Genomic DNA, 26,296 nt, shown 5'->3' with positions numbered 1-26,296 from the left:
GAGAGCAGTGGAGAGATGGTGAGCGCTCTGCCACCCTCCCTGCCCCAGCCCCCCGAAAACAAACCCACATCCACACGAACCGTGTTCTGACTGCTACGGCTTGTCCTCTGAGTAGACCTTTAACTTGATCAGCATTTAATTCCTTTGTTCTAAACTGTACTGAGGAAACTTACACAGAATATTTCTTCCTGTCACACTGTCTGTTGTAAGTTGCTGGATTTCAGTTCTCCGTTTAAAGGGTTACTTTTCCCCCAGGTTCTTTGTCTGGTGCCTGTTAATGAACTTGCTCTTAGGTGATGTGACTTTGATCTGCTGGTAGTTGTAAGATCTCACCCCCTTCACTGCAGGGCTGTGTGTGTGTGTGTGTGTGTGTGTGTGTGTGTGTGTGCGCGCGCGCGCACGCGCGCGCAGATATAGGAGGAAGGCAGGGATGTGTGACAACTTCTGGGGGCTGGACCCAGTGCCCCGAGCTTGTGCAGGATCCTGTGCAGGAACTAGGTCAGCCTGGGTCTCAGTGAGCATCTGGCCTCAGGTCCACCGAGCTTCTCCCCCTGTACTTTCTTTTTCCAGAAAAGAATGCATGTGAACACAGAATCCTCTTGCTCCAGTGACCTTGTTCCTGTGGGTGCTCTCACTGACTTCTCTTTCTTCTCTCTCCTTCAGCTTTTAAACTTTGACTTAATTTGTTTATTTTCTCCAGATCGAAGTTGTGCTGAAAAATTAATTGAGCCCCGTTGAATCTCATTGGTCAGAGTAGCAGCACCCACGCCTTAGAGAGATCTGGGGGAGTGGTCCTGAGTTCTTGACATAAATTCTAGCTCTGAGTAGTCTGCCCGGTCAACCCCCGAGGTAGAGGTGGGAGAGTGTGGGGATGGGGAGATGAGCATGGGGACCTTGTTTCCCTGGTGGCAGGGGGCGAGGAGAGATGGAATTCCAAGGCAGGGGCCAGGCCAGCATCGCGGGCATTCAGGTGGCCCCGCAGAGGAAGCCTGTGCTGGGCACAGATGGGCTTCCTGCTTTGCTGCGGGGTCTCCATCCCAGAGTAGCTGGTTTTTGAGCTGCTGCAGGAGCGTCCATTTAGCTGTGCAAGCATTGTTTCAGGAATCAGAGACTGTTTTCCTTCCCTTAGGCTCTTAGGCTTTCCTATAGATAATGAGATTTTTAGAACCGTTCCTGTACCGTAAGCCACCCCGGTGAAGGAGAGTGTCACATGACGGCTCGCCCGTCTTCTGGGTCCAGTACAGCTGATGCGTTGTAAGATTTCCACAGTGAAGTTGTGGAATTCACAGAGGATTGAGGGAAGATCCCAGAAGAAAGCACCAAAGTCCAGAATCCAGTGGAAAATAGGTGTTTGCCCGTTTAAGTGTCTGGCAGCTGGCTTGTTTGTCAGTTGTTCCTAGGATAGTTTTAGAATTTAGTACCTCACTTTAGGTTTCCCATTGATTCCCCAACAGACTCTAAATGGTACAGAGAAGTGAGACTGGGAAAAAATTCTGCAGAGCTAAGCCCAGCTGAATCTTACTATGGTAATTAATTGGCAGAAAATCAATAATTCAGCGAGAAGTCTCTCAGCTGATGGTGGCAAAAGACGATGCAGTGAATTTGGGCTCTGGCGCCTGCACAAGTACCAGTGAGCTAATTGGGCAAATTTACATATGGCATTACTGTGGTGTCACCCAAGACTCATCATTTGGGAAATTCATAGATTAATGGAGACCTGAATGTTTAAATACTTTAACCATTTGTCTGTCCCTAAAGAGAAACCACAGTAAGTGCGAATTTGGCTAAATGAATTAAAATGGAGCATTGTCATCTGATGACTGAGAAATGGCAGCTACCTGCTGTCCTTATTTCTTACGGTTGTTTCCTGTGGGAGTTGCCTTCAGAATGTTCCCTTAAGGTCGTGATTGTCAAGTCTTTCTCTCAGGACTTTTTTTACACTCTTAAAAATTAGGACTCAGAGATTTGTTTATGTGGGTTATATCTATGGGTATTTATCATATTAGAAATAAAACCCAAGAGATTTTAAAAAATCATTATTAAATTAATAATAGTAAACCTACTACTATATGTTAGCTTAAGTACCATGTCTGTGAAAAATCACTTTTTCAAAATGAAGGAAACTTTATTGAAAGTGTGTATTTTAGTTATTACAAGTATCTTTTAAAATCCAGCTTAATCAACATCTGGGTTCTCATCTTTGCATCTGTGTTAGCTTGGATGTGATACGTTGTTTTGGCTGCCACGTGTGACGAAAGCCAGCCTCACATGGCTGTGGTTGGGGAAGGGGGTTAATCTCTTTCTAGATAATCGTGGATCTTCTGTGATACTACACTAAATAAGAGGTAGTTTCTTGAAAGTTGGTTGAGATGTGGATTCTGAAACCCCATCTATGAGCTTTTAGAATTCTGTTTCACATATGATTTTGAGTATCCTGCATTGGTCGGTTGAAAAATCTCCCAAATATTGATACATTTCATTTTGCAATATCAAGAAATTTTGTATCACTAATTAGAAAAGTCTTTAAATATAGGGACATTGTTAACTTCGCAGTGGACCTGGATATACGAGTTTCAAAAAGTCTAATTTTTGCATTAAAGCTTGAATCTTATCAAATGGCCCATTTTGTCCGTTTTTTGCCCATAAAATACCTACCAAATGGCCATGCCTGAATAGCTATAGTTTGTGTATGATGTTTGCAAGTGAAGGGTGATGTTTCCTGGAGAAAGTGGCTCCATGAGCACCCTCACAGCCCCATCTCAGGTGCTTTCCCTGGCCGCGCCGGCACCTGGAGCAGGAGGGCTTCTCCGCGTGCTCCTGTTCCTTCACACAGGCTGTTAAAAAGTGTGTTCTCGAGGATCGAGATGAGAGAAAATTAATTATTTCTACTTCTCCTCAGAGACATGAGTGAGACCATCTTTTTGTGTGTTCATTTCTTTTGCGGGGCACTTGGTGGGACAGTTACTAGTACAGGAGCCCCCGCCTTGCTTTGCGCTCAGGTGCTGGCAGTTTTTCGTGTGGTCACTTTCCCACCATGGGCGCAGTGAAACAGGCAAGTGATGTCTTAGAGTTATTGCCAAGTAGGTTGGCCTCCGGGGCCCCAGGGGACCATGGTTGGCAGTTTTGAGCACCCCTGCTTTAGGACATACGAGAAAGGTGCTAAGTAAAGCAGAAGCTGGACTTAGTCTGAGCTGAGTACTAGTGGGAATGGATTGTAAACAGCCAGCCGGTGGGGTGGGGGCGCTGAAATGTGGAGAGTTACGGAGAGTGGGACTTTCACGGGTGGGGGCGGCGTCAGCTGCTGCGTCCCGACCACCTGACAGTGCCTCGTACGTTACCCAAGGTACAGATGTAGCAGTCTGAATAATTAGTGAGCACGAAGGGCTTATATTATAAATTTAGTAGGTTTTTAAAGATGAAATTTATCAAGGTAATTTTTCTTCTTGTATTAGAAAAGTAATAAAGAAGTTGTGACCTGAACTGCGCAGCCCCTCCCCACGCTGCCCTGTGATACCCTAGCCCCCCTTAGTTCCCCCGGCCCTCGTGGGTTTGTTTCCTGTTCCCTCAAGGTCCCTGTCACCAGGTAGAACCACTACAACAGCAACATCGGCAGCTTTAGCTTAAAAAGCCGCCCTGTTTTCCCTGATGGGGAGATGTGCCGTCTCAAGGACAGAACTGGGCTGCGTACGAAATTGATCCGGCTGTTGGTGTCACCAGCTCCTGTTCTCCCCGTGGGTTAGGCAGTTGTTCCGTTTCCTGTGACGCATCAGAGCTGTGTGCTCCTTGGGCGCTTCTCGAAGAGAAGGTGTCTGTGTCTGGAAGGGAACCTTGTCCTTTCTATCACTGTTTCTTCGTTCTTAAGACAAATTTGTCTTGGGGATAGTGAGGACTGATTTATACTTTCACGGGTTGGAGCTGCTGCCTCTTTTTGTGTGTTTGTGTGAAGTGTCAGTGGTTCAGGATTGCCGAGTTGGTATTTTGCCCCAATTTATTTTTCTCTTCTGTTTTCTGGTTTGTGTGCTGCTAGAGGGGCTCTTCCTGGGAACTTGGGATGATGCTCAGGTGGAGCAGGACTTTGCGAGCCTCTGAGCTGAGGCCTGTTCCCTTCAGCTGCTCCTTTCCTTCAAAACCCCCAGTCGTGCAGGCATTGTGGATGATGCACTTGTCTAGGTAAAATGAAAATGTCTGATGAAATATTAATAAATAGGTTATTGGATGTCTGCTCCTGAAGATGGGATGAGAGAAACCCAGACATCTATTTTATGACTGTCTTTTTAATTGACTTCATTGCGATAAAAATATCAAAGGGCCGCGTGGGCAGAGCCAGAGTGACGCCCAGGGGCCCTGCCCTGCGCTCAGCAGACAGGCTCGAGGAGGAGCGGAGTCCGGGCTCTGCCTCCATGTGGGATTTTCCAGGATTAGCTGATGAAGCCAAGCGCAGTAAACATTTATCTTCTCTTCCTGCTGCCTTTGTTTTGAAATATGAGTCCAGCCCTGTTCCGTGCGTGGTTTTCTTTTATTGCTGTGGTTATTTTAGGGGCGCCACCTTCTCTGTGCCTGCTCGTCACTCAGGCCTGTGAACTGCTTCATTCAGCTCAAGCACACCAGTGGCTGTACTATCACCACCTGCCTCCTGCCTGCCTCCTGCCTCCCGCCGGTTCTCTGGGTGCTGTGATGTGCTTGCTCAGGATCTGCCCTCCGCCTTTCCTCCTCGTTAGGTTATTAGGATGAAGGGAAGGTGTTATGGAGGAGTCTTCCGGGAATTCCTTCCTCTTTTACTCTCTCTGTATTTCTTTATCTTTTCTGTGTGCACAGAGCTCCAGGCATCAGCCGTAGGTTCCCTTGGAGTGGGAGGAAGTTTTGGAGGTGAGTGAAATGGGAGGGAAGGGAGAGGAGGAGAGAGGACCTTAGAGAACATTCTTTCATCAGTTTCCATTTATGCAAAACCCCTAACCCCCCCCCCTCGTCTGCTTCCTCCCCCACTCGCTTGGACGTGGGTGTGGGTGGGTGTAATGAGGCCCACGTTGCTCTTTGGTGATGGGATGACCATGTCCGTAGATGAGTTGTAAGGTATCTTTTACTGGGAGGCTAAAGGGTCTCAGCTAGGAAATAAGTGTTATCCTCTAGAACAGTATACTTTGCTGCCTGCACTTGTGGAGTTGTCATCTAAAGGTCTAACATATTGATGCTGAGAAAACTGAGCGTTTTCTCGAATACAGCAGATAACTGGGATGGATGGTTATTTATTCTCTTTTATTACATTTCAAATGGTTGCATTGTAGTTTTCCCCAAGTGGTGTATCAGTTGCATAAGTTAGCTTTGCATTTCTACCTTTATGATATGAAATGGAGACCTACATCTCAGTGGAGGAGATACGCCATTGCCTGAACCCTGAGTGGGGGAAGTAGTGGGGCCGAGATGAAAACACAGCCTCACGAGTTACTAATATAATAGTCGTCAGCTGGAATGCAGGTGCCCTCCACCGACAGGACCCCGGAGTGACTGTCTAGCTGCCCTGCCAGATTCGCTTCTCTCCTCGTGGTCAGGCCTGTAATAGAAAAATCTTTGCCAGTTTCTTTTCCCTCTCTCATCTTTCTCCCGTCTGTCTGGTTTGCCCATCCATCGTAGCTTTTCATCTGGTGGTTCACATAAGGAATATTTAAGGTGTTATTCAGGGAATTCATCCAGTAATGGGTTCCGTCCCTTTCAGTGTCAGAAAACGGACGCAGCACCAGTAGCCACATTACCAGCTGGGTGTTTCCACCTTTAATGGACACCGGTCGCCACTTGTTTGCGCTTAGACTTTCTTAATTTATTACAATTGCTGTTACTACTTGTCCTTAAAATACAGAATCGGCTCAATTTCTCAAATATGTCTTATTTTATCTCATTGATTTAGTGCTTTACTATAGCAGGATCTCCAGTCCTGAAATGGCATCTTGGTGCCATTGAGTTAGAACTTTGTTGGACCCGCACAGAGGGTGTAGGGTACCAGGGCTCCAAGTAGGCACGTTCCATTGTGGATGCGCCTCAGGTTGGATCAGTGTTCTGCACTTAGCATAACAAACACAGATCACCACCAAAAGGATGCTGTTTTCTTATTTGTGATGTTTGCCAGTCTCCATGGAGATGGTAAAGCAAACAAGCAAATGGTGATGGGCGGACATGTGTCAGCTGTGCGTGCCAAGTTCAGTGTCCTCCCGGATAGGTTTGCTTGCGGCGATGCATATGAATTCACCAGGTGCATCTTCCTGCCAGGGAAACTGTCCCTGCTTCCCTTATTAAAACTGTGTCATTACTCATCATGTTTTACATGCTGGGTAGAGGAGAGGGGTGTTCTCCAAACAATCTCATGACTTTTCGCTGCTCCACCCGCTACCTAAGCAAGTCCGAAAACCACCCTTGGGTGTGTGAGCAGAGTGGCAGGGCAGGACTAGGGAGGGGCTGGACAGGCTGCCGGTGGCTTGGCTGCCTTGGCGGAAAGTTCTGGCTTTGCTGTCCCTGTGGAGCAGTCACAGCCTTTTCGTTCAGTTCAGCAGGGGTGTTGCTTCCTGGGAGTCTTCCTGGTTTATCTGTTTTGGGGAAATACTGAAAGGGCCCAGACTACTTCCAAAACCACATCAGGGCCATCTCAGTAGTCAGGGTAACTTAGTTATTTACTCCTAAAAAATGAGTGTCCTCAGAGAGGAAAATTAATGTGATAAATTTGTGGAAAGGGATTAGGACTTTGAATTAACTGTGACGTCACTTATTGAGGTGTACTGGGAAGTTGGCCTGCTGTGATGATTCATTTCGCCAGCTATTTGTTGACCACCTGTTATACCCATGGCTTCTGCTCACTCAGAACTCGCAGTTGATGGCAGCAGACATCTCTCAGTAAATCCCACGTGATACTGATCGAAACATGTTAGAGCGAAAGACACAAGCAGTGTCCTCCAGGAGCAGAAGAGGGTAAGGGACACTGTCCAGAAGGTTTTCCTTTAAAACTTTTTCCCCTGGAAGTGCCTGGGAAGTTTGGTGAGGGCAAAGGCCTTTGCCTGAGGCCGTGAAGGATGCTGGGTACTTTGGGTGATGGGGACACTGACATCAGGGACAGAGGCAGGAGACTAGGGCATGCTCAGTGTGGAGAGGACGCCTGCGGACAGTCATCCACTGTGTACTGCGACTCAGGCAGAAGGTGCCCCAGGTCATTTTAGGATTAGGTGAAGGCTCTTTGGAGAGTTAAGTTGTATGTGGTGCTGCTTTGAATGGGTGTATCGTCTGGAATGTTGGTTCTGAGGGACAGACCTGGCTCAGATGAGCTTCAGCAGGAAAGCAGAGGTGTTGCTCACGTACTGGGGTGTCACCCCCCCACCTTAGTGCCCTCAGTAGAAACCAAACTTCTGTCTCCCAAGATCCCAGTGGTATCCTAGAGAACATGACATGTAGATGACTTTGCTTTGGTACCGTGCACATCCCTGAACTAGTCACCGAGGCGTGCCCTGCGCGCCCGTGGGCAGAGTTACACAGGGCAGGAGAGTTCCTTATAGGAGCCAGAGGAAGCGGGTGGGAAAGGTGTGCCGGGCAGACAGGGCTCACGGCAGCTGCAGGAGGCGGGAGAGGAGGGACAGGGCTGTGAGCCGAGGTGGGCTGGCGGGGAGGATTGTTGGGGAGGATGTGGACTCTGTTTTGCATGTTGAGTTGGAGGTGCAGGCGGGTCATGCATGTGGCCGATGGGGCTATTAGCGTTGCACTGAAATAAGGGATTGGTGGTGGAGACAGGCATGCGTAGGTAAGCTCACTAAGAGGATCGTGCAGTAGGTTGACCATGAAATTCCTGCGTTTTTAGGTAACAAATAGCAGAATGTTGGCATTTCACATGGTTCAGCCGCTTTGGAATTCCCGTTTGGAATGACGACGTCCTTGTGTTACCCTCCGCGGCCTTGAGGACTGTGGAGAGCCAGCCTTTCCTTCCTCAGCCCCCCCTTTCCCTTTCCCTCTTTCCCCTTCCCCCCTCTTCCGTCCCCCTCACTCTGTCCCTCCCTTCTGTCTTCTTCCTTTGGAAAATATTTGTCGGGTGTTTTCAAGTGCAGAGCCTGGTGGTTGGTACTGGACGTGCAGCCTGAGCCAGACCTTGTCCCTGCCCTCTGAGTCTAGAGTCTGCACAGGACCCCCTCCACATGCCCTGGCATCCCAGGCTCTCTCGGGGGTGACTGGCTGTTTGAACCTGCACTGACTCCATATTTAGTCGTGTGCTGCCCGAGGACTGTCTTCTGAGGTGTGTGCCTGTGCTCTTGGGGTGGCCGAGGTCCCGGTTGTGGTTCCAGCTGCGTATCCCAAGGCCCAGTGATGACGCACAGGACCTGACGGGCTCATAGGTTTGGTGAAGGACCCATGGCCGGGCTGTGGGCCCAGGATGGGGGGATTCCCTGTGTCCATCGCCAAAGCCCACGGGTGCAAGGACAGAAATCGGCGCTGACTCAAAGAGACCTCCTTATTTTGGAAGGAATTTTTATTTTAAAAATAAAAAACAAAAGCAGAAATTAGCCTTTCTCTGATGCTGGCTTTCCCTACATGCAAGCAGGTCTGTCCTAGCAGCCAGGGGAGAAGCAGCCTTTGGAGCTGGATGGAGCACTTTTATTCTCAGTGGAAAGAAAATATTTGCCTTTACTTCTCAGAACCCCGCTGCCCTGGGAAAGCCGCCGAGGAACCTGCTGGTGAGAAGAGGGCCCGACCTCCATCTGCCCACAGATCTGGTTTTCAGGCAGTGCCTCCCTTGGAGTGTGAGGTGGCCTCTCCCAGAGGGGGCTGGGGACCAGGGAGCATCTTCCTCCACCCCCCACCCCCCACCCCGTGCCACAGCCCAGGGCCCCAGTTTCGCTGCTTGAGACCTTGGTCTGCCCAAAGCTCACTCAGTTCTTCCTCTGATGCCACAACAAGGCCACAGACAATATGCAGTTCCTGTAGCCAGTTGCCTCCTGTAAACCACCTGCTTGGTAGGAAGTGGAGCAGAGCTCTGGAGTCCCCGGTGCCACTTGGAGAATTTGTGGTTCCCTTTCCTGTCAGTAAACAAAGCCGCCGGTGAGCCGAGGGGCAGCCATTGTTTACAGGATGTTTGCTGTCGGAGGAAGGAAAGTGCCTGTGCCCGGGCCTGCCTATTGTGTGCGGGTCCCAGCATCCCTCAGGGTACCTGCCGGAGGAGAGATTGGACCACAGGATATGCAGAGGACTGACTTCGTGAATTCAAGTTGAGGGTTTTATAATGTGTCAGCATAAAAAGGTAGACAAACAGAAAGCCTTTCTGGAGAAAAAAATGGGTTTTAAAACTTTGAAAAATGTTGATGCTTTAGAGGATTGAATTAAAAAGAAATTGTACAGGTTCATGCTTTGTGTGCAGAGATGCTTTCATGCCTGTGCGATGATGCCCCCCGTGGCCTCCCCAGGCTGCTGGCCGGTGTGTCTGGTACCACGTCTGGGTCCCTGTGTCCGTGCTCCGCCGCAGAGGCTGCCTGTCTCCGGAGCGTTTGCCAGCAGTTCCTACAGGAGCTGGTGGCCGGCAGGCGGTCAGGGAGCGTTGGCTGAGTGGATGGACGCTTGGTTGGATTTAATAAGCTAACGAAGACTGAAGCCTCGACATAACATGCCCAATAATATATTCTTTTCTCATCACTTCACGTTGGAAAATCCTTTGGTGGTTGTTTTTTTAATTGTGGTAAAATATACATAAATTTTCTCATCTTCACCGTTTTTAAAGGTACAGTTCAGTGTGTTAAGCACATGCACTTTGTTGTCACCACCACCATCCATCCCTAGGGCATCTTCATCTTCCCAAACTGCCCCCATTGAGCACTATCCCCCCATTTGCCTCCCCGGCCCCTGGCAACCGCCATTCTGCTTTCGGTCCCTGTGAATCTGACAACTCGAGGGACCTCATGCAAGTGAAATCACACAGTATTTGTCTTTTGCATCTGGCTTATTTCACTCAGCATAATGACTTCAAGGCTCTTCCGTGTTGTAGCCTGTGTCAGAATTTCCTTCTTTTTAAAGGCTGAGTAATATTCCATTCTTGGATGTACCACAGTTTATTCATTCGTCTGTGGATGGACACTTGGGTTGTTTACACTTGTAGCTGTTGTGAATGATGCTGCTGTGAACATGGGTGTCCAGTGTCTGTTCAGATCTGTGCTTTCAGTTATTTCGGGGGTATACTCAGAAGTAGAATCGCTGGATCATAATTCTCTAATTTTTTGAGACGCTCGCCATACTATGCTTTGCATTTTTTAAGTTTAGAACTGGTTATATTGGATGCACAAGTTATGTCAGTGAGAATTTCCCCTCCCCTCCCCCTGCACACAATCTTAAATTCAGATACAGTTGAGGGACTAATAATAGTAACTCTTCATCAGCCATTTCAGGGTTTCATAAAGACTGAGACAGGTTGAAAATGGTGGGCTTCTAAAGTCAAGCCAAGGCTGGCCTTCCTGGTGGGTGACCCTGTAATTTCCCACTGTTAATATTGTGAGGGGACAAGGGATGTACACTGGGCTGTCTGGGACACCCTGCATGTTGGGTCTGTCTTTCATAGGGAGCCGAGTGCAGGACTTTGCCCGGACTTCGAGAAGCATGTGGCATCATTTCGTCCACGTTGCGCACTGCTCACCAGTGCATTTTGGGTCCACGTGGTGTCAGGTGGGAGTGGGGCCCCTGCACACCTAACCCCTAATTAGTTGACAGAAATGCTCATAATTACTATTTTAGAAAACGGTGTGGTGAAAAGATCATGAACTCAGGGGACAGCCCAGCTTGGGTTCCCACCTGCTCTGTGTGACTTGCTGATTCACTCGGGGCCCCTGACCTGCCTTCTGCACCAGCCTCCTTCCAGGGGGTGGGAAAGGGCAGGTTTAAGGAGCTTGTGCTTTTGGAAATAACATGAGGCGTGTAGTTGCAGCCTGGGGTGCAGTCAGTGCTGCACCCCCAGTGTGGACACCGCTGTTACTACAAAGAGCTGACACAGTTTCACTGGGATTATTGCCGAGATACCCACCGCAGCACAAGTGCTCAAAGTTGTGGTCTCTGCCCTGCCACTTAAACATTATTGAGGGTCCCACAGTGCTTGTGATTATTTGGTCTGTCTCTGCTGATGTTATATTAGAGTTCGAATTGAAAAGTGTATTAATTCATTTGAAGTAGACACAAGCCCTTTACATTTTATTATAAATAACATGCTTTATGAAAATCACTATTTTTCCTAACAAAGAAAAACAAATGCACAGCATTTGTCCTAATTTGTGCCGATCTCTTTACTCTTTGGTTGAAGAGATTCGGCTCCGTTCTCCTGCCTTTGCCATGACGTTACCCCCTGGAGAGAAGGGGAGTGGGAACAGTGAACAGAGCCTCGGTGTCCTTGTGAAGGTGGCTTTGACCTGGCGGCCCTGGAAGGGTCAGAGGCCCCTCCCGCCCCCAGCTTGAAAACTGTTGGCCAAGCATCCTTCTGGAGTCTGACGCGTCTGTTTCTTCTCTTGTAGGGTCTTGCTCCTGGCTGTGCGAGTGGAACCCGCCTTTCTCTGAGAGGTAGGTGTCCTTACCCCAGATGGCACTTTGAGTTTCAAATTGGGCTTATGTGTCCCGTTAATGGTTTTTCCTTTAAAGATCATTTCTGTTCCCCTTGGCTTAAGCTTTGAATATTTTGTTTTTTCACTCCCCACAGCAAACCTGGGTAAGCATAGCTTTAACCCTGAAATTGCTTAAATCAGAAGCTTCCAGAGGAGTCGCTAGCAAGCGCCTCGAGTGCTCCTTAATGTGCTTAAAAGACATGATTTTTAAGAACTGGTTTGGACATCTGTATGTGAGTGTCCTTTAGATGAAAGGGTCACCATGTGAGTGTAGTGGTGTGTAAAGGGCTGCATGAGGCTGCTGTCCCGGTGGAGGAGTGTGACGCGGCAGGTGTCCTGCACTGAGGGGCCATCTGAGCGTGGGGCAGGAGGACACTTGCCTGTACCCTTCAAAGTTCTCTCTGCTGGTGTAATAGTTAAATCTACATGAGACGGATTCACAAGAGAAAACAACCACATGTAGTTACGTATGTGCATATGGGAACCCCACATACATGAGAGGGTCCGAGACAGAAAGGGGAAATGCATATGTGTGCCATTCCGAGCTAAGGCCGAGGTGAGGCACCTGGGGCTGCAGCAGGTAGGAAGGTCATTGCAGCAGGAAGAGCAGATGTTCAGTAATTAGTAGTCTGCTCTGCCCTACAGGGAGGTCATAAATGTTGTTTCTGGTGATAACTCTTATCATAATATGCAAGGCTCCTGATTTAAATTCTAGGTCATTAAGGGGAGGCAGAAGTTTCCCTTGAGCCCTCAGGGTCTCAGTTGCCTTTGGCTCAGAGGAACCCACATGCCACAGAGGCAGAGCTTGGGGTGGCTCATTCGGAACCTGACACGAGGACCGTGGTGGATGGAGGGCGTGCAGGAGGCCAAGGCTTCCTGGGTGAGGTTCACCCGGCTCTGCCCGGGGACAGTGGTGTCACCTTAAATACCTTCCCGGACATAGAACTAGGGCAGAGGCAGCTGCTCCCTTCCTGTGTGTGCCCGCAGACACTGCGCTCTGCGATAGCAGGGAGGAGGGTGGCTTTGTGAAGGAGCTGCCAGGAAGCCACCATCCCCTGTCACATTTGGTCTCTGCCCTTGGATGATCCAGAGCACATTTCCACCTCTCAGCCTGTTTGCACACACGCACACACATGCACACACACCTGCACCACTGAAGGATGCGTTACATCATGGCCCTTTACCCTTTAAGTGCTTCAGTGTGTATTTCCTAAAAATACCAATATTCACTTCGTTAACGATTGTTCAGTGATCAATTTGGGATAATTTAATGTTGATTTATTACTTCTACCTAATCTGTTATTTGTATTCCAGTGTTGCCACCTGGCCCTAAGTGTCCTTACAGTGTTGTTCCCCTGCCATACAAGGTCCAGTCTGAGGTCAGGCCCTGCATTTAGTTGTCATGCATTTAAAAGTGTTTAAGTGGATAAACGCTTGTAACAGTGACAAGGTGTGATTGGAAGAGGGAGTGGATCTCCATCGCATGTGTTCTTGTTACAAATTATAAATACGTAACATGTACATGCTGAATGGCCTAGTTGCAAAACTGCCTGCAGGAGAGTGAAGAAGAGGAATCCGGGAAACAGAGTAGGGAGACTCATCTGAAAAGACCGTGGCTCAGGAGACTTGGCCGCAGTACTCACGACAGCGTTGGAGCCTGACTGTTCTGATGTGGAAATGACAGCAGCGGGAGGTCGGTTCCACTTCAGCTCAGGAAGTGAGAGTGATTACCTGGGTCTGTCCCTCCTGTCCTTTGTCTGCGCTGAGGCCAGGTGGTAAGTTTATGATGTCACTAGCCTCTGGCCAGCTGAGGGGCACCTCCAGCTGCCTGGAAACAGCTCTGGTGGGCCATTGTCCTTCACTTAACTTTTGGGAACAGTGGGGAAGTAGCTGGTCCCTGGAATGAACATTTTCTAGGTTTCCTCTCGTCAGGTGTGTGTAGCAGTGAGCCTAGAGATACTGTTTCCAGATTAATTTCTTCACAGCTCATTTTGATGAGTGAAGTCATTGGGATATTATAGAATATGGGACTGTAAACATTTGTGATATGTGCTTATGATTTTAAACATACTTCATTTTGTCAAAATTTGTTTAGTTTTTAAATTTATAGTTATATTGATGTCAAACAATACAGACTATGTAGAGCATAAATCCCCCCTTATAATCTCACTCCCCAAGGGCAATCACTGCTAATAGACCTTCTTTTAAATCTACATGCATACTTTTTTTAAAACCAAAACCAAAAAAGGGATTATTTAATACGTACTGTTTTGCCAGTTGCTTTTTTCCCCATTTACCAATATATTGTAGAGATCTTTTCATTGTCAACATTTAGGTACTTCCTACGTATTCTTTTTGATGACAAATCATTTTTTGTTGTGTGGGTATACTATATTTAACCAATCACTGTTAAAGGACATTAGGTGCTTGTCAGTATTTGGCTCTTATTAACAAAATGCTTGTATATCGACTTAAACAACTGTCAACTGAGCTTTGGCTGGAAATAAATGACAAAGATTTAGTCAAGGGTCTTAGGATTTGCAAATTGGAAACATTAGTAGGTAATATTCAGAGTGTTCCGAAGAAGGAAGAAAAACTGAGAGTTCTTATAGTAAAAAGAACATTCTGGAGAGGCATCAGGAATCAATCCTACATTCATCGCCTCTGGATTGGTCCCAGATGGTGATCCCCTCCCTAGATGTGCCCTGGCCTGGATCACGGATGTCAGGCTGTCTGGATGTCTGAACCTTCCTTCCTCAGTTCTTCATGTAAACATTCTTTCCCGAGTTCTTCAGAGTGTTTTCTAGGGGGTTGTGTGCAGCTCCAGGCAGTGACGCGGGGCTGAGGAGTTGAGAAGTTAAGTTCCCAGGCTAGTTAAAGCAAGAATGGAATCGCCTCCTCAGCCTACTTGGTTTGAGAAATTCAGCAGCTTGACTATAGTGACTTCGTTTCATTTCTTTACTCTTTTCTCACAACTGTCTCCTTGGGATAAATTCCCAGGAATGGAATTCCTGCAGGAAAGAAGACTCACAGCATTTGGTGGAGACTGTTAGGTTGCCCTTCAGATAGCTGTGCCCACGTATGATTCCTTCAGTGCCTTCCGAGCCAGCCTCCAGCCCTCACCAGCAGTGAGTCTTCTCAGTATGTGGTTTCTGATTTTCATTGTTTCATTGTTTTAATATTTATGTTCTTTAAAAAAAATTAATGCTTAAGTTAGGCACCTTAATTGGCCACTTATCTTTCTTTTGCCCACTTATCTTTTTAATTATTACGTGTACTGATTTTTTTTAAACTTCTTTATTCTGGAGAGTAGGCCTTTGTCACATGATACAAACAGGTACTTTTGCAGATTCTTAGGTATTGTCTTCTTTTCCCCCCACTGTTGGGGTTGGGTGTGGTGTGAACCAGACGGACTCTTGAAGAGCGTGGAGTGAAGCAGAGCTGTGCTAAGACTCTGGCTGCTCTTCCCCGGTCTTTTCTCTGAGCTGAAAACCCATTTCAAATGGTCTTTTTTCTGAGCTGAAACCCATTTCAAATGCAGTCTTAACGTGGTTACAATTAGAACCAATTAAAGGCACGTCGCAGATCTGTGCAACATATTTACTGTTGTAAAGCATGAACAAAGTTTATTTTGCTTTGGTTCTTTTATTTTCTCTGTCACAAGGACCTTTATTCTCACATAAGTTTACAGGTAAAGAGAACACTGTTTGTACTCTGTAAATTTTGTGATGGATCAGAGTTGAGGAGGTGGCACTCTGGCTCGGTGGCTGACTTGTTGCCTAATCCCATATAGATGACTCACCATTAGTCCTTGCTTTCCCATGGATGACATTGGGACTTGTTCAGCTACCCTTCGTAAAGGCTTAGAAGCATATTTATCAGAGGATTAGGATATTTGTTTTGAGGGAGAAATCAATTATTATCATTAGGAGATTACTAAGAAAACTTTGGCCTGAGCTCCAAGTTCTTGTCCCTGCAGAGATGAATGGGTTTCCCGGGATAGCTGATCCAGTGTGTTGTAGTGGTATTTTCCAGCTTTCTGACTTCTGGTAAGAGTTTTTAACTCCTTAGGCATTTTCTTATTAGAAAGGTGCTGTTTTAAAGCCTGGAATGTCTTGTTTCTCCTGCTCTACTCTCAACTTTACCTTCAATCCCCCACCTTTCTGAAATCAGAACTATTGGCGGGGGCGCTAGGCTTTCTTTCCACCCTGCCCTTTTCACAAGGCCAGTGGAATTCTAGGACTGAAGGGACCTCCAGGGCCCCTGATTTATCTCCATTTACTTAAGACATTCTCAGACAGGTGCATTCCTCATTGTCCTGCCCAGGTTTCCGGAGAAACATCGTAGTTACTGGGCCTCTCTGCTTGGGAAGCACCCTGGGGTGGGTGTCATTTGCTTGCTCATAGCCTCAGCAGGGGTATGTCCAGACCGGTGCCTGATGCCCAGCTCTGGTGCGTGGGCGTTGGGAGGTGCACTGGCCTTGTACGTAAGAGGTGGTCTGGGTGGCTTCACATCTGTTCTCTATGTTTCTTTTTTGTTGCTTATCCTGATGGAGTTTGAAGGTGGGTTAACACAGACGTTTTCCAGATGATATTTCAAAATATTTCATTTCATATCCCACTGTCGGGAAGACTTAGAAGGGTCATCAGCCACCTCAGCAAATGACCTTCACGTCCAGATCAAGACCTCGGGGGAGGGAGACCGGGTGCTCCTTCCCCGGCATCCTGGAGGTGATGTAGGTCCCTAGTAACTGTGGTTCATCACTGTAAGAGGTGCTCTGTGACCTGCCAAGGGAAACAGTGATTGCAAGGTGGCCCTTCCCTGTCAAGAGTCTGTACTCTGTGTGCTATCTATAAACAGATAGTTCTGATTACAAATAAGGAACCCGAGGCCCAGGGAGCTTAAATGGAGCCTGGAGAAGCCAGCTGTCAGACGTTGCCCTGTGCCCCAAGGGCCGGAGAAGCTAGGCCATTAGGTAGTCATCTTACAGAGATTTCAGGGTGTGATTCTACTCTCTGCAGGCAGATATGAGAAAAGCCAGAAAGACGAGTTTGTACAATTATATTGATAACGTCCGTATATCCATATATTGATCATTCATAAAAATGAACCTATTGCTATATTGTAAGACCAGATAAATCCTAACAGAACATTAAGACTGTGTACAAGAATAGCATGAGACAGTTCTTGTATGTTCTGATACTCACATGAACGACCTACCCGTGGCCTGAAGCCCCACCCAAAGTATCCAGCCCCTCGAAGCACACTTGGCCTTGTGAGGGGTATACGCTGTTAGGTGCCGAGGGAAACAAGGGGATTGGCCCTGAGGGTCCTGGATGCTGGATCTTTTCCTGATTAGTAGAATCTTCAACTTAAGCAGCTTCTTAGTTTAAATGGTGATTCTGCACAGCCTCAGAAAGATGAATGTGACTAACGTGGAAGTCGGTATGTTAGGAATTGTCGTCACAAAGTATTTAAAATACAAGGCCAAACTTTGTCTTCTACGGTGTTATTGTTTGAAAAACATTTACAGCCCCGCATTATGAAGATGTAATTCTGTATATTCCCTTAGAGGAGAGCTGCTGACAGGACCCAGCTCAGCCAGCGGGGCTTTTCGAGAAGCACACTGTAATTTTGTAGCGTAAGTCTCAGCACGCCTTGTTTCCTTTCCTTTGTTTGCCTTATTAAACATTTCTCTGGAGGAGCCCTCAGTGGAAGATTTCATAAAGGAAGCACTCACTGAGGAACAATGGTAGTGTAAAGATTTTGATTCTGAACTAAAATAACTGTTTTTCCTCGATAACACACTTTTCTTGGAAATTAGCCATGTGTCTGATGGGAGCCGAGATGGAACCATTCTGTTGTGAAAGTTACTCCAGACTCACACGGCCTCACCTTCGTGTGGTCCAGAGGCTGCAGGACCTTGGGTCCTTGGGCCCTTGGGCCCCCTTCCCACCCTGAGGCACCACGGGAATGAAGGCATGACCGTCACCCCTTCATAATGTTTGTTTAGAGAGACAAAGGGGAGCCCACATGTGCAGTGAAATGTGCTGAGTTTTATATTTAATTACCTACTAACAAAGGTGGCAGGCATCTAAGATCGGGTTCTCTGATTCTCTCCTCTACTCAATGTCGTGATGATAATATCTCGCGGTTGTGAGCACTTTCTGTTGTGAGGCTGTGCTGAGCCCTTGGCCGGTGCTCTCTCCTGTGACCGTCTTCCTGTCCTGCGGGTGCCGGCTGTCCCAGGACAGGGCTGCCCAAGGGGCCGTTATTGCTGATGCCAGCACCCCTCTCTTAGCTGTGAGCCCTGCTGGCTCCCATGTATTTGCAGAAAAACCATCTGGCAAATGGACTTCGTGGAAGCAGTACGATTTAGTGACAAGAAGGCAAAAGAACCTCCATTTAAAATTGGACAACAACAGAGTCTGCCACCCAGGTTGTCAGATTGTTAATTTAATGTAACCCTGGGCAGTTTACTTAAGCTTCTATGTGCCATGTTTTAGATATTGGCAAAAAGATTTTTATCCTAATTCAGTGAGGCAATGCTTGTTATAACGGATATATTTCCTTTTGATTTTGCCTGAAAAATCAGCCAAAGTCTGTAAGACACTGTTACTACTTCTCGCATCTCAGCTTTGTCCTGAACCCACAATAAAAATCCAGGGTAGAATTTTTTTTATACAGGTATGAGAGAATGCTAAATGCTAAATTAAAATTGGGGATTAAGGAGTGTTACAGTTTAGGTTTTAATTTTTCACATCCTTGTGATCTTATCTGACTCCCTTGGTAGCTGCCTGTTGTGACTGAGTTTTACCGTGTCCAGTGGTGGTTTCCTGGGAAAGCAGTGCTGGTGGCCCATTGGCTTCCCATCCCTTTCGGGCTCAGTCCCTGGTACTCACCCCTCCCTGCTGATTTTTGTTGCCTGCCTCAGCCTGGCCAGTGGGCCTTACTTGGCCTGACAGCCTTTGTTGTCATAAGCAGTGGTTCTCGGTGCTAGATAAAAATACCAGTGCCTCATATTTAAAACTGATGTTTAAAAACTGAATTGGAAACTGAATTTCTGACATCTGTATTTTTAAACACTTCCCCACGTGGCTGTGATCGGCAGTGAAGGCTGAGAACTCTGCTTCGGTGTTGGGGAAACTCAGAAGGGGCCACGTTTGATCATTGCAATGTGATCATCCTCCGTGTCGCAGTTGGGGAGGGGGAAAGGTCTCTAAAAGCGGCATCGAGGACTGCGGACACTGTGGCTCTGGTCCCTCCTGCCCCTCCCCTTTCCCGTATGGGCTGCAGGGTTTGCTGTGTTCAGACAGGTGAGGGGCCCGGGGGAACTCAGGTAGGTGACCACAGGGCCGTGGCTGGGCAGCCCTCGACGTTTGGTGGCCTCTTCCATTCCCTTGTCAACTGTCTGGCAGTGCACAGTGTAGGAATTATTTCTCCATGCGATCTGCCTCCCCAGCTGTGCTATTTTTAGGACTAACCCACACAATAGGTTTAGAAAAGGCCGTTGAACCTCCCGAGGCTGCTGGGTTTTGTCTGTGTTAGACGCAGGCTCTCCCGCCTCACGGTTCAGGCATGCGGGGGTTTTGTTCCTTTAGAAAGCGGCTGAGGGTTGAAGATGCAGTGGCCTGGCAGCCTGACAGGTGACGCCAGATGTCCGCAGCGCCCCGGTATCCCTGCTCTCCAGACACATGGCTTCGCAGGTGTTCGCTAGGTTGTTAATTTTTATTTCGTCTTTTTCCTTTTAAAATGTGCTAAAATATGCACAGTGAGTAGTGCTGGGAAGGAGTGAACACGTGGAGCGTTTTCTGTTCTTGACTCTGCCCTCCGTCTAAAAAGATGTTTTATTTCACTGGGGCAGCTCCTCGCCTGTCTGCTGGGCTGTGCACAGCTCAAGCCAGCGCTAACTGTTATTTTAACTTTGTTTTAGACTTTGTTTTAGACTGTCCCAGCTTCTGGTCCATTCTCAGAAATACACATCCGCCCACTGGGAGACGAAACAGGAGGCTTCTCGTAGTTGCGATGGAAAAACCATCTCTCATTGTAGAGTAATGCGATGCTCTTAATGTGTCCGCAGAACAGATTGCCCGTTATTTATGACTCTTTCCTTCCTTTATTGTCTCTCCTTCCATTAAAATGCTGTAACGGCAGTGAGTGAGAATTACTGCTGTGTGGCTTTGCTTTTTAAAGTCCGTATCTTCATAAAGATCATTCCCAAACTAATTTCAGCCAGGCAGTTCGCCAAGTGAAGATTTTCCTCAGCGGCGCTCAGTGGGGGGTAGACTCTAGGTTATCCCAGACGACGTTCATGATTAACACTGACAGTGTTTAACTCCTTCCTGTTGGTGTTACAGATTTCTGTTTCTCCTTGGCGTTGGAAATATGCTGTTGGGATCTGTGTCACTCTGTAAGGACAGCCCTAACCTGTCTTGTCAAGGGGCGTCTGCTGGTTTTCCATGCCTCCTGTTCTTCTCATCAGTTTTTCTCCAGGGTCCCTTGCTCTCCAGGCCTCTTTGGAGATTTGTTGCTGGCTACGCAGCTAATCCATGTCAATGTCATTGTTATTTTCTCAGGGTCTCTTAGAGAAGCTGGGCAGTGGGGACCCTTCAGGGTGTGGGTGGCCCCCCCTTTGCCTCCAGCCCAGGGGTTTAGAATTCCCACGGCTGCACAGCAGGAGTCGCCGAGGCCTTTGGAGAGCACCCATCCCCATTCCCAGGCCCATGCACAAGCTGCCTGTGCTCCCTCTTCTCCTGCCCTGGATTTTGATTCAGCAGGTTAAGGTGGAGGCTGATACATGGCGTTGTCATCAAGGTCATTCTGATGCAGGTGTCTGTAGCCCGTTGAATGTTTGGGAACCACCTGTGTAGTTCAAGACTTCATTGTGTGGACGAGACATTCAAAGCTTAAGGAACCTGCCCAGGGTCACACTTAAGGACCTGCCAGTCGAAGATGAAAGACAGTGTCCTCCACTTCTGTGTTGTATACGTAGAGGTTGAAGTGACCAGAGGGTTGATTGAGCTTTGTGTCCTGGACACACGCAGGTTGCTCTTTTGCACCTTAGTTTCCCACTTCCTATTACTAGAGACTGTGTATGTGTCCCCGTGACGGAGAGGGGCATGGGCGAATGTGTGATCTGTATACTGCAGTGCCCAACCCAGGACCACACGTCAAGGTAATGAGTGTGAGATCCAGTCTGAGTTCTTGCATATTGAAAGAATTACCGTTGAGCTTATTATTTCTGCCATTGTCTTAGTCTCACGGTTGTACTGAGTGGGTGCTCCGGGTACCTTTGCATGCTGATGGGCTCATTAGCAAGTTTCATTCAACAAAGCAGGCACATGACAGGGACCATTGAGAGGCTGGCAAGTAAATATTACTATCTGATAGGTAGTAATATGGGTCTGGGAAGATAATCTAGGTGGGTGGGGTGGAGGTCTAGGAATTCGTATTATTTGACTTTATCTTACTGACATGGAGGTTGTGGTGTATCTCGGAGGGAATTGGTGCAGACAGCCCACTGAACCTTTTTATACGTGTGAACAGATGTGGAAGAGTCACTGTGTTTGGCGCTTGGTAGATGCTTTAATAAACATTTGATGAATGAGAGCTTAATGCTTTAAAGAAGGCTCCTTTTATATCTATTAAAACACTAGTTCAGGAATCTGAATCTAAAATTCTAGCTGAAAAATCACTCCATTGTTTTTGTTTATTTTTCTCGTAAATATCTAAGCTCTACAATTCAGTTTCCTTAGTGGGATAATTTACATACCTTATTAACCAAATTTTCCATTCTGGAATTTGCCCAGGAATGATACCTCTGTTCCCTCTGAGAGATGACATCCACATAGCTTACATTTTTGGCTGAATTTAGAACTTAAGGCCAACACAGCAGGGTCTGGGGGCTGATGGGGGGGCATCAGTGAGCCTCCTGAAGGGTGGAGGCCTCGCCTGGAGGGGCTGAGCCTTCCCCCCCCCTCAGGGGCTGCCCCTCCTGCCCACATCTGTCAGGTGCACAGTCAACTGAGCGCTGGACATTTTTCCTGCTGACCAGGTTGACCGATAAGCAGCAGGTCCCTTTGCATGAAGACTAGGCCATCCTCGGACACCTCCCTGTATCTGAGGAGTTAACGCCTGTTAAAGGGATCTGTGAGTACTCACTGACCTGACAGGTAGGTAATTTGACAGACAAGACTCTGAATTAAATTTTATATTCCCAAGGGTTTTCTTCAAGCCCAGTGGGACATATGATTGACAGGGAATAGCAGCTTCTTTCAAATGTTACTTGGTTAAATAAATTGCTAGTGACCAGAGTAAAGATTTCCTACTAACTACTTGGTTTGGGATGTGGTTCAGGTCAGGAGGTGGTGAAGGGATTCTTTCCTACTGGTCTGAGGACAGGAAAGTGGACTCACCGGTTACAGTGGTGCCACCATCGTCACAGGGAGGACATTTGTTTTATTTTTTAACTCAAACTTAAGTTTCTTCGCTGGTAGCACAGAACTGGCCAAGGGATAATTCTGTTCTGAGTTAGTTCCTCTGTGGGCCCTGGAAGTCCAGCATTTCTTGTGTCATGACAGTTACAGCCGAGGCCAGGGTGAAAAGTCAGGAACATATTGTGGGAACCAACAGGAAGGAAATTTGTCTCCAGGCTGCTCTGCTGACATGTGGACATTACCTGCCCTGGATCGTAGACCCTTTACTCCCCTGGTGAGCACATTTAATGAACTTATATCTGCACGAAGTTAGCTTTTAGTAGGAACAGCGTAGCTCACTCTAACGTAGAGCTGTCTCCTGATTTAATGTAGCCGTACCTCGGAGTTATTGCAGCTTTGGTTGCAGACCATCACAATAAAGTGAACACGGCAATAAAGTGAGTCACGCATTTTTTGTTTCCCAGTGTGTGCAAAAGTTACGTTTACATTGTACATTAGTCTGTTAAGAGTGCAATAGCATTGTGTCAAAAATGTACATACCTTAATGAAAAATACTTTATTGCTAAAATTATTAACCTTCTGAGCCTTCACTGAGTTGTAACCCTTTTTGTTGGTGGAAGGTCTTACCATCAATGTCTGTGAAGCACAGTAAGAGAAACATGCCTGTAATCTACATGCACCTTCATTTATTGATAAGTTGAAGGATATTTATGTTTACATTCAAAGGCCTCTTTGTGTAATAGGGGGATCTCCATGAAAAGTAATGTGTACTCCATGGATAATAATTGGTTAGAAATAAGGAAATAAAATCACCAAGGGCCAACACTGAAAGGTAATAATCAGTAACATTTTGGGGGAATTTTCTCCACCCTTTTCTATGAATAGGTGTGTCTGTGACCATGTGTGGCTGTGTTATATAGTCGTGAACATTCTCTGTGTATCTTCTGGTGTGCTTTTATCAATTAAGGCATTTTAATGTGGCACCTCTCATTATTTCATGGTCGTTATAAACATTATCTTTGTGCTAGAAAAGTGAATGTGCTTATTTTACGAGGCTAGCACAGTTCTTTTCAGGAACACAGGCCTGGCCACAGGGGTGGCACCTCCTGTGAGGCAGGTCCCAGGCCCGGTGCCTTGGCTGTGGAGCCCAAAACACTGTGGATGATAAATTGAGCTGCAGGTGTCGAGTGTATCTTATTTGCCCATGTTGAAAATGCATCCCTTCTGTATGAAGATGTGGAAGAAAGAGTCTGTTAAATGAGACGTTGGTGCCCAGTGGTAGAGCCCTGCATGGTGAAAATAATTGGTACAGCTGGCTGGTTTCCAGCATATTTCTTGCTGCCCCGTTGGCTGGCGGCAGGGAAGCTGTGCTCTGGCTCGCCGGGGGCTGGAAGGCTGAGGTCTGGGTTGCTTGGGTAAATTCAGGCACCCCCCTGCCTTACATACTGGAGATCACCCACCCACCAGTGGGATGAGGGCTCTAGAGTATGAAATTAACACATCAAGTGAATCTTAGATCACGGTAGCCTTGGGCTGGTTTTTGCAAATTAAATTTTGCAGAGATCTGCCTCTGCCCTGCCAAGGTGCTATTAATTTAGACTGTTTCCAGTCTTGCTCAGTAAATTGCTGCCTGTTTGGTAAAAACTACTAATGATAACATGGCATTCAAAAAAGGTTTTGTTTTTCAGTGCACTAAGTGTGGATCCATCTCTCAGACCTGCAGTCACATTACCGGAGCTCTCTAACCTGAGTGTGTAACAAGAATGTCTGCCTAGTCATTCACAAAAACAAATAGAACCGTCATGGGAACCTGAATGCCGACCTCTTCTCAGCCCCACACGCTGCCTGAGGTAGGCAGGGTCTGGAGGCTGCTTGGCGCATTAGCAGTCGACAGGGAAATGAGTGACTTGGATGACCTCTGGACTCAGGCAAGGCGATCTAGTGGCCGAGGGCCCCTCTCCCTGGATGCCAAAATTTGCGCCAGGATTCTTGTTTTTCCATGTCCCCAAACTCTTTAATTACATGTTGCCATTAATTAGGATACAGTCAAATCCTGCAGACCTCGAGGACTTTAAAGTCTACATCTTATTTCTAAGCTCCCTGGGGAAGGTGATCAGACGAAGGCCCAGGGCAGGTGGCCTCCCAGGAAGGCTCTGTCTGAACAATGCTGTTATGACTTGTCACCTTTTCCATGAGGCTGCTGCTTTGTTTTTGGCTTATTGTCTGTCCATACCAACAGCCCTTTGTTGATGTGAATATAATAATTTATTTAAAAATATTCCGCCTAAATGTTTAAATGCATGACATCTATCGACTGGTCGCATAGCAGCTAATGTCACACTGGCACAGGGTGTCAGGCCTGCTGACACCAGCTGTGGGCTGGCTGGCAGTAGTGTTTCATTAGCTGACATTATTATTTGTATTTTCACTGTGCCAGGTACCTTGAGAGGCAGGGTGGGAGAACACAAAGTTGAATGCACTTCTCTGATTTCTGTTGGGTTCTGTTGGGGAACACAGGAGAGGACCTTGCCATGGCTTCCCAGAGATGGAGGAGTGCATGGGACACACAGAGATGAGAGAAGATGTTGTTGGGGAATGTCGAGAACCCACAGTGCCGGGGGTTTGGGTCACTGGCTCAGTGGGACATGGAGCGGCTGGTAAAGTCCCCGCTTGGAAGAGCCGAGCCTGCCATGGGGCTGGGGGAGTAAGGGGCAGGCATGTGAGGAAACAGGAGGTTTCTGTAGACCTTTAGTATATAAAAGCCAACACCGGCCCACACTCTCTGAGCCCCTTATCTCACATTGGACGGAGACACAGTAACTGTCATAGGGTGTCTTAGCCTCCCTGGAGCCTGCCCGTGGCGGGCGCTCAGTTATAACCTCCTGTCCTTCCTCTGCGCCTCCTGGGCCGGCCTCTTGTCTGTGATGCACCCGAGACCAGTTCAGAGAGGCGTCCGCCAGCGGCTGCCGTGGACCTGACAGGTACTGCGCTGTACCAGCCTCTCGCCTGCCCCATCCCAGTGTTTTACTGAGCCGCCCTCTTGAACACTGTCCGTCACCTTTTGCTGCGGGAGGACAGGTGACAGTTTTCCTTGGTTGGGTGTGGCATCTTCTCCATTCTGCGCTGCTGTCCCCGAGCTGTCAGTGCTGGCTGGCCTCTCCTGCTCCTTCTGAGCCCCCTTCCGTCCTGTACGTGTTGAGGTTTTAGTGTCTGGGTCTGAGAAACTGAGTCAAATGAACTTTTAAAAACAAGTGTACTTTATATTTTCTGGGTAAGTTGTTTAAGTCTGACCCTGGTGTTGCCTCACCTGGAGCCCTTGCGTGTTGTTGAGCTTTGGATTCCTCGTAGGAGAGACGATCAGATGCCTCCTTTTACAAAGTCAAGTTCAGAGGTTCTCATGCACAGCTCCTGGTGTCAGCTCCTGCTGACACATTTCTCTTGACTTTGTCTTGTTTCTGTCTCTGTTGTTAGTTTTTCTGGGACCACAGAGTTTCAGGAGCTCCGCCCATGAGCACTTACCTTCACCTGCTGTGTTCAGCTTGTCACTGGAGGGAGGGCAGACAAGAGAACCATTGGAGCTCAGTATTGCTTTAAAAAATGTAAATGAGATGAATTTTTTGGGTATCTTTGCTTCAGCAGCAGCAGTACCAACAGAAAACCTGGGCTCTACCGGATGAAATTCATCCTGGGGAACTGGGGGGCTCGGGGCTGCCAGTGAAACGCTGATGCTAGAGCTCAGCTTAGTTCATTTAGTTCCCCTTAGTGTTTGGAAGAGGCAGAGGTGTGAGCTGTAGCTACGGTCCACACGTTAGACGGAGTCTTGGCACAGCCCCGAGGATCCTGAGTTCTGGAGGGCATTTCAGACTGAGCGTGCATGCTATCTTTAGCCCGCAGTGTCACCTCCGAGGAATCCCGGGCTAGCTGCTCAGGGCTGTCACCAAGCGCGGGTGATCCTTGAATGCGGACAGGCTTCTGGGTTAACTTCGGCTTGTCTCCACTTCAAAATGCTGTTTAAGGACATCGTCGCAGTGTCCAGGATGCCAGGGAAGCAGCTTTTTAGCTACGACCCTTGTGAGTTAATGCCCGGTGATGGATAGACCCCCCCCAACACACACTCTCACACACCCACACTCACTCACACTGACAGTGTTCTATAGTGCAGCAGTCACAGAATGGTTGTTAGATGTGTGTTTTGCGATTTCTGGGACTGAGAATGTGGACTCTGCTCTCTCCTGCTGTCTTTCTGTCGTTTTCACCCTGTCATTTGGA

The 26,296-nt window shown here is 47.6% G+C and overlaps 1 long non-coding RNA gene across 1 annotated transcript in view; it reads left to right on the top strand.

The window, feature by feature from the left end:
* Window positions 1-26,296, top strand: part of LOC308550406 — an 84,882-nt gene that overhangs the window by 26,481 nt on the left and 32,105 nt on the right. The window contains exon 2 of the long non-coding RNA XR_013997890.1: window positions 11,505-11,550. This is a non-coding gene — a long non-coding RNA (uncharacterized lncRNA). The remainder of the gene's footprint in view (window positions 1-11,504; window positions 11,551-26,296) is intronic.

Source organism: Miniopterus schreibersii (assembly GCF_964146895.1).
Source record: "Miniopterus schreibersii genome assembly, chromosome: 21".
In the NCBI taxonomy this organism is placed as follows: domain Eukaryota; kingdom Metazoa; phylum Chordata; class Mammalia; order Chiroptera; family Miniopteridae; genus Miniopterus; species Miniopterus schreibersii.
This window is presented reverse-complemented; position numbering and strand designations above follow the sequence as displayed.